Source organism: Belonocnema kinseyi, chromosome 9, assembly GCF_010883055.1.
Source record: "Belonocnema kinseyi isolate 2016_QV_RU_SX_M_011 chromosome 9, B_treatae_v1, whole genome shotgun sequence".
NCBI lineage: Eukaryota > Metazoa > Arthropoda > Insecta > Hymenoptera > Cynipidae > Belonocnema > Belonocnema kinseyi.
Window position 1 is genome coordinate 102,635,375 of NC_046665.1, and position 10,431 is coordinate 102,645,805.

Sequence of the window (10,431 nt, forward strand, 5' to 3'; positions counted from 1 at the left end):
AAGCCAATCCAGAGTGCGGGCTGCGAGTGTACACCCAAGGCAGTCTATTCATTAGGTCAAACAGGCCCTAATAAGTCTTGTCGTTCGACTGGTCTCTAGTCGTTCGCAGTCATTATACCTTCCGCTGCGCTTTGAATAAATTATCCTTCCCAAAACAAATATTATACGAAAATGAATATGAACGTTTCATTCACTATTTTGATCAATATCGTTCGCAAAATTGGGACAATACTCTCTAAATCTGAATTAGTTATATCTAACCAATAATTAGTCAAATTTGAATAATTCTAGAAGAAATAAGTTAGTGCATTCGATTCTCGGACAATGTAGCTTTGGACACGTCACACCTCGGGTACTGTCTTCAGCTGTTTCGCGGACACTGTAAGAATCAGTTGACTAGCGCAGGGCCGGGTATCTGATAGCATTAATATTCTGTCAGGGGCAGCCACAAGACATCGTATCGACTGATAATTGGTAAAAAATATCTAACTGAATTGGATACTTTTGTTTAATAAATTCAATTAGTCAAATCTTAGACGTTGCGCGGCACCGGTCGCCATGGCGGACGGTAGCGAAACAATAAAGCCCCCATTTCCCCCAATTCTCGCATTAAAGTCCCCACCCAGTACCACTATACCTTCCTCTCTCTCTCTTTTTCTCTCTCTCTGCGAGTAAGTCCTCCACCCTTTCTTTAATCCTTTCCATCTCATTCTTATCGTACAAAGTCATAAAATTATACGTTACCCCTCCTATCTTTACTGCCCTCATTTTCCCTTCCTCTTCCTCTCACACTCCACGAACTTCTTCCTCTAATCCATCTTTAACCCTTGTTATAATTCCCCTACTAGCCTTTTCTTTCCTTTTTACTCTGTCCGCCTCCTGTGGCTTCGACCTATAACCTTTGCCAACTTTGGCTCTACTCTATCCCATTTCTTTTTCTGTACCCATGTCTCTACCACTCCCACCACAATAAATTCCTGAATATAACCTGAATATAACCTTTAACACTCCTCCGCCAAACTTTACTCACACCACCCTGCTTGCCGCGAGACAAATTCTTTGCATTTACTTCAATACCTTATTTTTCTGGTCCCATCCTCACATTTCACTCATCTACAAATATTTTTCGATACCCTGCCTTCGCCGCTCTTCTTTCACTCCTCTTCTTCCTAACCTTCTCGTTTAGCATTCTCTGCATATCCTTCTCCTTTCTCGTCAAATCTTGGTCGATAAAAAACAATCTTATCCCTTATCCTATTTTTGTTTCGCAATAAAATTTAAATCTTTATATAATAAAGTTTATACATTCTTAAATAAGTGAATACAGAATAATAAGCAACATAGTGTAAAAGATTTGAAAGAACTAGACTTCTCTTCTCCTTTCCTATGAAAGAGCGCAAGTGAGTGATTATTAATTATTTAAAAAATTGTAAAAATTCTTAAGAAAAGAAAATTTAACTTTCGAAGTCCGTTAATTGTGTCCTATATTTAAGTAAATTATAATAAGTTTATGATTTTTAGGAGAAAAGATTTTTTCAACATATAAAAATTCTTTGAATAATGATACAATATGGTAAACGGAGTACTACACTTGACACTTCTCAACTCTATATCATTCATTCATGCATACAATATGCTTGAAATTCTTCACATTTGAAATTCATCATCTTGTATTACGGTGTGGAGATTACAGGTCATGATTCAACACAAAGCCAGCCTGAAGATACAAATAGGTAACAATAAAAGATGATATGTAGATTTAAAGTCTCTATTGATCAGCCGAGATGCTTCTACCAGAAATACCACCATTTCTAAATGTTGCCCTTAAATAATGTTATCAATGAGAATATATATGAAATGAAGATTACATCAACATTTTAGAATATTTAAAAGTAAATTGTTGTTCCTAAACAACCACATTGTAAGCTATACAATTACTATGATATTTTCAATATTATTATTTCTCTAACGAAAACATAATCACGAATTTTAAAAACGTATTTCGCTAAAACAAAAAGAGAAACAAATTCTATGTGCTCTCGATAATATAAGGCATAAATAAGTAATTTTTTTTAAAAGAACCTTATGTGACGATATGGGAATATTCATTGGATAAATTAATTATTATTCACTCATTTGTATAAAAAAATTTTTAGTAAGGTGATGTCTCAATTACTATAATTAATACCAATAACTAGTAATTCAACTAAAACATCATTATAACTTTCTTTTGTTTTCAATAGTACTACCCGCATTGAGTGAGACACAACCTCAGCACGGCGAGTCTGCCTAAATAGCTTAAGGAACACTAATGAAAAAAACATTATGCTTACCAAATGACAGTGAGAAGTAGAAGAAGCAACATACTCACAAAGTAGGAGCTAAGGTACATGCACATACATTAAAATATAAAACCATGTACCAATGGAAGCACCCGACATTAACTAAGAAAAAATACAAAGAAAGAGTCACCTGCTCGCGGTGATCATATAAAATAAGGCTAAAGAATAATAGTAGAATCTAAAAGAGAATCATGCAGATTACTTGATAGTAGTTTAAAAAAAACGTAATAGAGAATCGTGTTACCTTGGAATCGAATTGTATAATTTAGCAAAATGCGTGCGTTGAAACTTCGATATTCATTTCAAAGAAAAGGTAATTTCAATTACGCACAAAACCATATCGTTGACTTAAAGCATACTTCGAGCCAAAGTAAGTCTTCTTAAACTAAGTAATAAATCTTCGGCTTGTACGCTAAGTCCCTTCGGCTGAGAATTTCGGTCGTCGAATTAGTCTATTTTCAAATAAAGTCTGTTTTGTTAACGTTTGCGAAAAGAACTCATGTGTGGATTCGTTAGCTGTTTAGGACCGTGTATCGCACTACTGCTAGAGAACAGTGTTTATGCAATTTTTCAGTAATACAAACGTATAGTAGAAAGGCAGCTCTCTCTCTCCCTTCCTCTCTCTCTCTCTCTCTCTATCTATCTTACTAGCTTTTTCAAAACTACCCTCGCTTTTTGGTCGCGTCGTGACACAACTGGACATATCTTTGCTTAATTCTCAGACACCAATTAACCAAATACAGTCTACATCGGCTGTGAGTAACATCATTGATTCAACCACTAAACATGTTAGGCGCAGCTTAGTCAACTAGATATAGAAATGATTCCTTTACGATGTCCTAAGTGAACTGACCTTCATCAAAGTAGAATCTCAACGAGTTGAGAATTATGGCAAATCGCAGCTCAGAATATGGACAAAGTTCCAATCCACATCAGCTTGGGAGGTATAACTCGTAAGATAGAAGTGCGAATAGTACCAGACCTGACTGACCAGTATTTGAATGGATTTTTCGGAGAAATTTATGTTTATAATCAATGCGAAAGATATATAAATTTGAATGGCTAAGTGGTCACTTATAACATTATCTTTCGAAGTAGTGGACGAAGTTTATCCCAAAAGTTGCAAAGAAATTGCCACTCCTTCGAAAGAAGAACGGTAAAAACTCAACTTATTCATAAAATGAATGCTTCCTTCCCCTCTGAAGAAATTACCTGCGACCAAGTTCGTGGAATATTTGATAGACACCCAGAAAAATTCTTCAATCAGGCATAGGAATTTCCTTATGTCATCGAAGGTTCATAAGACGTTACTCGCGAAAGCCTAATAGCTGTTCGAAAACGACATCGTTGAGACCTCAGAAAGCGAATAATAGAGTTCAGTCGTGATGGCTAATTAATCAGGTGGAGGATAACGGATCCGTTTCGACTTTGGAAAAGTTAATGATGTCAGTAAGAAAAATCCATATGCGTTACCCTTTATGACTGCAATTTTGGATAAATTGAGCTCAGCTCGAAATGGACAAAGTAATAACACCGGAAATGAGGACGCAGGTTTTATCGTATTTAGGTGACTTAGTAGTTGTGGACAAAACGTTCGAGGAGCATATCTATTGGTTGGAAAGATCTATGAAACGAGTTCAGGAAGCGGAGTAGACTTTCAACTCTTGAATAATGTGACTTCTACATACTACAAGTCCAGCATTTGGAACCTGCGGTAAATCAGGCTAATCTCAACGTCGATTAGAATAAGTTAAGGAAAAAGCCTGATAAAAATGTACGTATTAATCGAGGAAACTGGACGAGGCACGTACGAATCAAGAAAACTCGACGAGGCACCCACGGATTAAGAAAACTGTTAAAGTCACGTACTGTTTTTGATCTCATTTCTTATGTTTTCAACATGATTTATCATTGAATTCCATCCCTTTTTTCAGCTATATTGACTTCGTCATTATTCATAATGCTTCTCTCCCTCTTTTATAGACAATATCTTAATTCTAAGTTCTATATGCTGATACACCAATTACGCATTGTAACCATGTGAATGTAACATTACTTTTTTAATTTTAGTTATTATTATTTAGTAATCTTATATGGTAAACAGTTTTATTACACTTTACTATGTGGGCGTAAAAAGTAACATTATGTTAATTGAATCACCTACATATTGCTAAGTTACCGATGCCTTAGATGAGTCAATATACTTATGACAATGCAACGTTAATTAGCTTGCGCTTACTACTTTATCGACTATTCCATATGTATTATCGGCCTATGTAGTGTAATAGTTGTGGCTTACCTACTATTTTTAAGTTAATGCTTTTACCATTTCAGCGTTACGACTAGGTTTCAAATGTTTTACATTTTTTGGGATGTAATAAAAGATTGCTAAACAGCACCTCAATTAAACAAATAAAAATTCATTTATTTGAAGAAAATGAATTAATTTAATCAATTGATCAGTTGGTTAACCCCTAAATACTGAAATTCAAGTTTTGCACAAATTCGAATAAGTGATCCGAGAGTCACAGACCTCTAATCGCGGATTCATGATCAACGTTCTTAAAATCTCTCGAAGTAGTGTTTAAAGAAATGATTTCCAGAAACAACGACAAATTTGCTATATTTGCTGCTCATAAGCATTCCCTGGGAGCACTTAGTTGCAAATCTGACCTGGGATTCGTAATCAGCGACCTAGAAAATCCTCAGGGTTTTATAAAGTTTGCAATAAGTTATTAAGTTATAAAGTTATAAAGTTATAGAGTTTACAATAAGTTTTGGCTTTTTATGGCCTATTAGACATATCAACATCGAAAAACCATGAAAAAACAGTGAAAAAAAACAACTTTTTTTGTTGCATAATTCTCAAAAAATTAAGGAGGAGGCTACTTCTTAACTGCAGATGCGGTCTCAGCGTCGAAGAATACGCAACGTTTTTTTGTGGGCTTGCATCGTAAAATCTTGGTCCAAGCATTCGGTTCAGCTGAATTAGTGTGTAAACCAGTAACTTGTCCTGAAATTGAATGTTTAGAGTCTGGTTTTGTTGTTGCGAGAAGTATTGAAGGTCGTTGCACACTCCCTCTACCCTTCAATAACTTCACTAAAGAAGACGCATTTAAAATTATACCCAGCGTGGGAAATCGTTGCATTGTGGTAATTAAGTACGTAAGATGATTCATAGTTGTCTTTAGATAAAAAAGAAACAAAGTCAAATCAATGTACGATGGGAAACTAAAAAGAAATCACAGCGATTTTAATGATTGATTGCTGCGATTTTTACCTAACTCTAACAAAATTAAACCATTAAAAATTTCGAATGAGTATCACGATTCATTAAGAAAATAGCGGTATGCATTCTCTTACCAAAAATATAATTCAGAAGGTTAAGATGTCGAACGAACCAAAGTCTTAAGTACGTAAGTCTATTATCGACATGGATGAGCACGGATTTTTGGATTGGTTGGATAAAAGAGGGCACCTTTAACTGCACTCCACCCATGTGATAAGGGATCGGGTTTTTAGGCTCTTACAGAAAAACACAGGTATGCCTGGTATTCATTATTTTAGCAAGAATGATAAAAATGATAAGAATAATAAACGCCCTAATCTAACTCCAACCGAAACATTAAGGTAGTTAAGAGATACTGCGTTTTCGGCTGAATAGTCAGGGGCACTCTTCGAGCTGTTCAAGGAAAACCACTTTCAGTCTAGTAATGAGACCTGATATGTGGTAAGACGTCGCAAGCCCTAGTACCCATCCGTGAATTAAGGAGTTTTCCGACTATAGTTCCGTGGAAACTCATTTAATGAACTACTCCCACTTAAAATATTATTAATGAGGTCCGGACAATTATGTCTTCACAGTGAAAATGGCTCATCTCACTGTTGAGTTTCCCAAACGCGCCTATATATCAAGCAGGTGTGAAAAAAATAATTTTAATAGTGCTGTCATTAACAGTGTGCTAGAGGTAACAGGAGGCTTCTATCTAAATCAATCCTTTCAGCAGTTTGCCCCAAGTACGCCTTGCAGATAGATAGGGCGTACACCAACAAGCATTCCAATATAAAGCAGATATTTTGACGCTACGAATTATTTGACTACAATGGATTAGAATTTTTTGCAGCTGATGCAAAGAGAACTCTAAGCACCATGGAGGATGATAGACAGCTTATCAGCTCCGATTTAGCAATTAATAGTGTAGCAAAAATTCTTATCGAAGTAGCAACGGTCCGAGACAGTAAGCGCTCGACAAATAATAAGGATAAATCATTTTCAGAAGGGCTAAATAAAGGTAAGAAGCCGCCTGAAAATAAGAATTCAAAGGTGAAGCAACCTAGGGATTTCCCAAAATAAAAAAGATCACCTTGAGGCAAGTCTCCCGATTGGTAGCGCAGGATTAGAACCAATCATAAGCAGGAACCACCCTCCTTCAATTTCAATGGTGAGAATTATTATTGCAAGACATTTCCCGAATAAGAGGCATATATATTCTATCACAACTGCGGCAATTTGGATAATAATTTAATTGTTTCATCCCAGAATCGCACAAAATTTGACTTAGCGCTTAAAGCTAGGCGCAACCTACCTTACCCCTGACGATACAGGGTAAGGCCACTAATTTTAAACGAACGCATTAACCGTGTACTCTGAGTTTAAGCCTAATTATGGAAACTGTGCTACCGTCGCTAAGATAGAAACCACAAGATACTTAAAGTTTTACCATGGAGGGATAATAACTAAAAGAATGCAGTTTACTCAACATATATTTGGTTAATGAGAGAATATAATTGCAGAATCTGTTAACATAAGATAATTATTATTATATCAATTATCATGTGAATAAATTCATACTTTTAATGATTTGAACAATAACAACAACGTAATTCAGTCATATGTAATTTGAATACACAAAGTTGTTTAAATAATTATTTACTGTAAAAGTAAAATTTAATACTTCATCTGACTACTAATATGAAACCCACTTAGTGGAAGAACCTGAGTTTAGTCAGACAAGACAGTGACCAAAGGCGTTAGACTTCTATCTCTTTACGTTACGAAGGCCCCTCCAAAACAGCTGTGCATTTTCAACTCTACTTGTAAACAATTCGCATAAAAACACAACAAATACTATCATAAAGCTCACCTTATTGAGCTTGAGATAAGTCCTCATTCGTTTATGTACAACATTTTTTGTTGTAAAATATCCTTCGTGAAAAGATGAAAGACGCGCTTTAAGGGCATCACTCTGCCCTTGCTTGACTTTCGTTGACTACATCTCTGAACTAATAATTCTAAAAATTTGACAAAATGCACATAGTTTAAAAATTAGCAATTGCTGGAAGTCAATAATTGAGTAGTCACAAAAATCTTATAAATAAACAAAAGTTAAAAAATCAAATTAAGCATATTTTATAAGCTTATGTCAAAATCTGTTGTTTTTTTTTAACCAAACGCGATTCAGATCTTACAATTGATTGAATTGACATATTATATTTATCCATTCTGTGACAACTTGAGCTCTCAATAAAAGGCCTTCTACCTATACCATACGGACTCTTTTCTTGGTTTTTTTGTCGAAGTGTAATCGTGTAACCTTTACTGCCTTTTTCCACTGAACGAAAGAGGCAACTCCTGGCTAGTGATAAATGCGCGGTTGTAGTCGGACAGATTGTGACATCCCTGTTGAGTATTTTGCAATACAAAAAGGAATCTCTAACATTCTTAGTTACAATAGCAAAAAGATGCCCATTAGGGATTTTATGGAAGACATTATAAACATATACACAGGAAAGGTTTTTCTACAATTAAGAGCATGTGATACTTAGAAAATTGTCGATTTTATCAGTTTTAGGTTCCCCCGGCTTTTTTTCTAGAATAATAAATATTTTGTCTTAAAAATTTGGGAAATGATAGCGCACATGCTAACGGACATCCCCACACACTTTTTTGTGGGTTAATTCAAAATAGTTTTAATTTAGCAAAATGTGATTAATTTGCATAGCGCTCAGGAATTATTATCGATTTTCTTCGGTGTTAGATTCCCCCGGCTTTTTTCCTAGAATAAGAAATATTTTGTCGTCAAAATCTGGGAAATGAGAGCGAACATGCTAACGGACGTCCGCGCACATTTTTTGTGTTTTTATTAAATTAAAATTAAAATTATTTCTTGAAAAAAAGATCCTACTCCATCTTCACTCCATTGGGAATCGAACCACAAAACTTCTGATTTCCAGTCAGGTGCTTTTCCAATTAAGCTATTAGAGGGATCAGAATAAGAACTCTTAATTCAAGAACATAACGCTAATTTTTAGCTAGGTGTTAATGGTAAAAGTGATTATTTCATAATTTTTAAATTTATCTGCTATATCATCAGAGATTGTACCTTACCGAAAGTAGATCAACCCTCCAAACCATGAAGGCAGAAAATCTACACAATATCGATCAAGTTAAGAATCTTCAATAACAGAAAATGATTAACGTCTTAATAAGACTAGATGGAAAATAGTATTATCAAATTAAAATTAAAATTATTTCTTGAAAAAAAGATTCTACTCCATCTTCACTCCATTGGGAATCGAACCACAAAACTTCTGATTTCCGGTCAGGAGCTTTTCCAGTTAAGCTATTATAGGGATTAGAATAAGAACTCTTAATTCAAGAAGAAGAAGACTTCAGATGTTTTGTGGTTCGATTCCCAATGGAGTGAAGATGGAGTAGGATCTTTTTTTCAAGAAATAATTTTAATTTTAATTTCAAAATACTATTTTCCATCTAGTCTTATTAAGACGTTAAGCATTTTCTTTTATTGAAGATTCTTAGCTTGATCGATATTGTGTAAATTTTCTGCCTTCATGGTTTGGAGGGTTGATCTACTGTCGGTAAGGTACAATCTCTGATGATATAGAAGATAAATTTAAAAATTATAAAATAATTGTGTGTTTATTTTTCAAAAAAATTTTGATTTTGCTATTAACGTGTGTATATTTCGAGTTTTTGTGTGTTACAATTCTCCTGAGCGTTACTTCAAAACTACACAATATTTTTGGCCGAAAACTTTGGACCTACAAATAAAACTAATCTCCCGAAACTAACCTGGTTTGCAGGCAATCAAAAATGTTTATTTCATCAATAATTTTCAAATTATCGAAAAGGCTGGGATGAAAAATGACATAACCTCAAAATAATGCATAAAATTTTAACTCGGCACAATACATTTTTTTGTTATTATCCCTCAAAAAAGAGTCCGGGGACGTCCGTTATGATATTTTATAGAATCTCCGAATTCAGTTTTTAAAAATTTTCATTTTTGTGGAAAAAAAAGCTGAGTGAACTGTAACTGATTGACCACACGAAGAAGTATCACATGCCCTTATAGATTTAATTAAACATATGAAACAGCGATTCGCACCCTCTGAAACATACTCATCGTATTAACATGACTTTTTAACTATTCGAATTAATCAAGAGTAGAATATGATTGAATTTTTAAATAGAGCTACAATTATTACACAAATATAACAATTATTAGCGCATCTCAATTATTGTTCCCTTGAGACCCTTGAGCAAGGTTTATCAAGCAGTATAGCAGGACTGGTAAACGCGAGAGCCCTGACAACTTCAATTTAACTCTTCAAGTCGCGCTTAAGTACGAATCAAGGCTGCAATTAAATTCTCAACATCCTACGAAATACTACAGAGAATCCATATTTTTTGAACCCAATTATTTATATTACTAAGATCATACTCCTAGCGCTTATGTTCGTTTCACAACCACTTTACATTTCTATTAAGATTATGATTAAAAACCAAACTTAAACTCAGAGAAACAAGAATTTTTCAATTTTCTCTTTAATGAAATATGTGTATACGAGTATTCGAACATATTTATTCGCTATCCTTATTTTCCAACTGCTTCGTTGCAAACTATTTACAGGATATCATAATCCATATTATTCACAGGATGAAAAATCACCTTTTCCAACAAATACATAATACATAATAACAGTATGCAGCGGAACATATATATGTATGAAAAAAGCATAACAATTAATCAAATTTAATGAAAAAATTGTAATGCTTTTTATACAT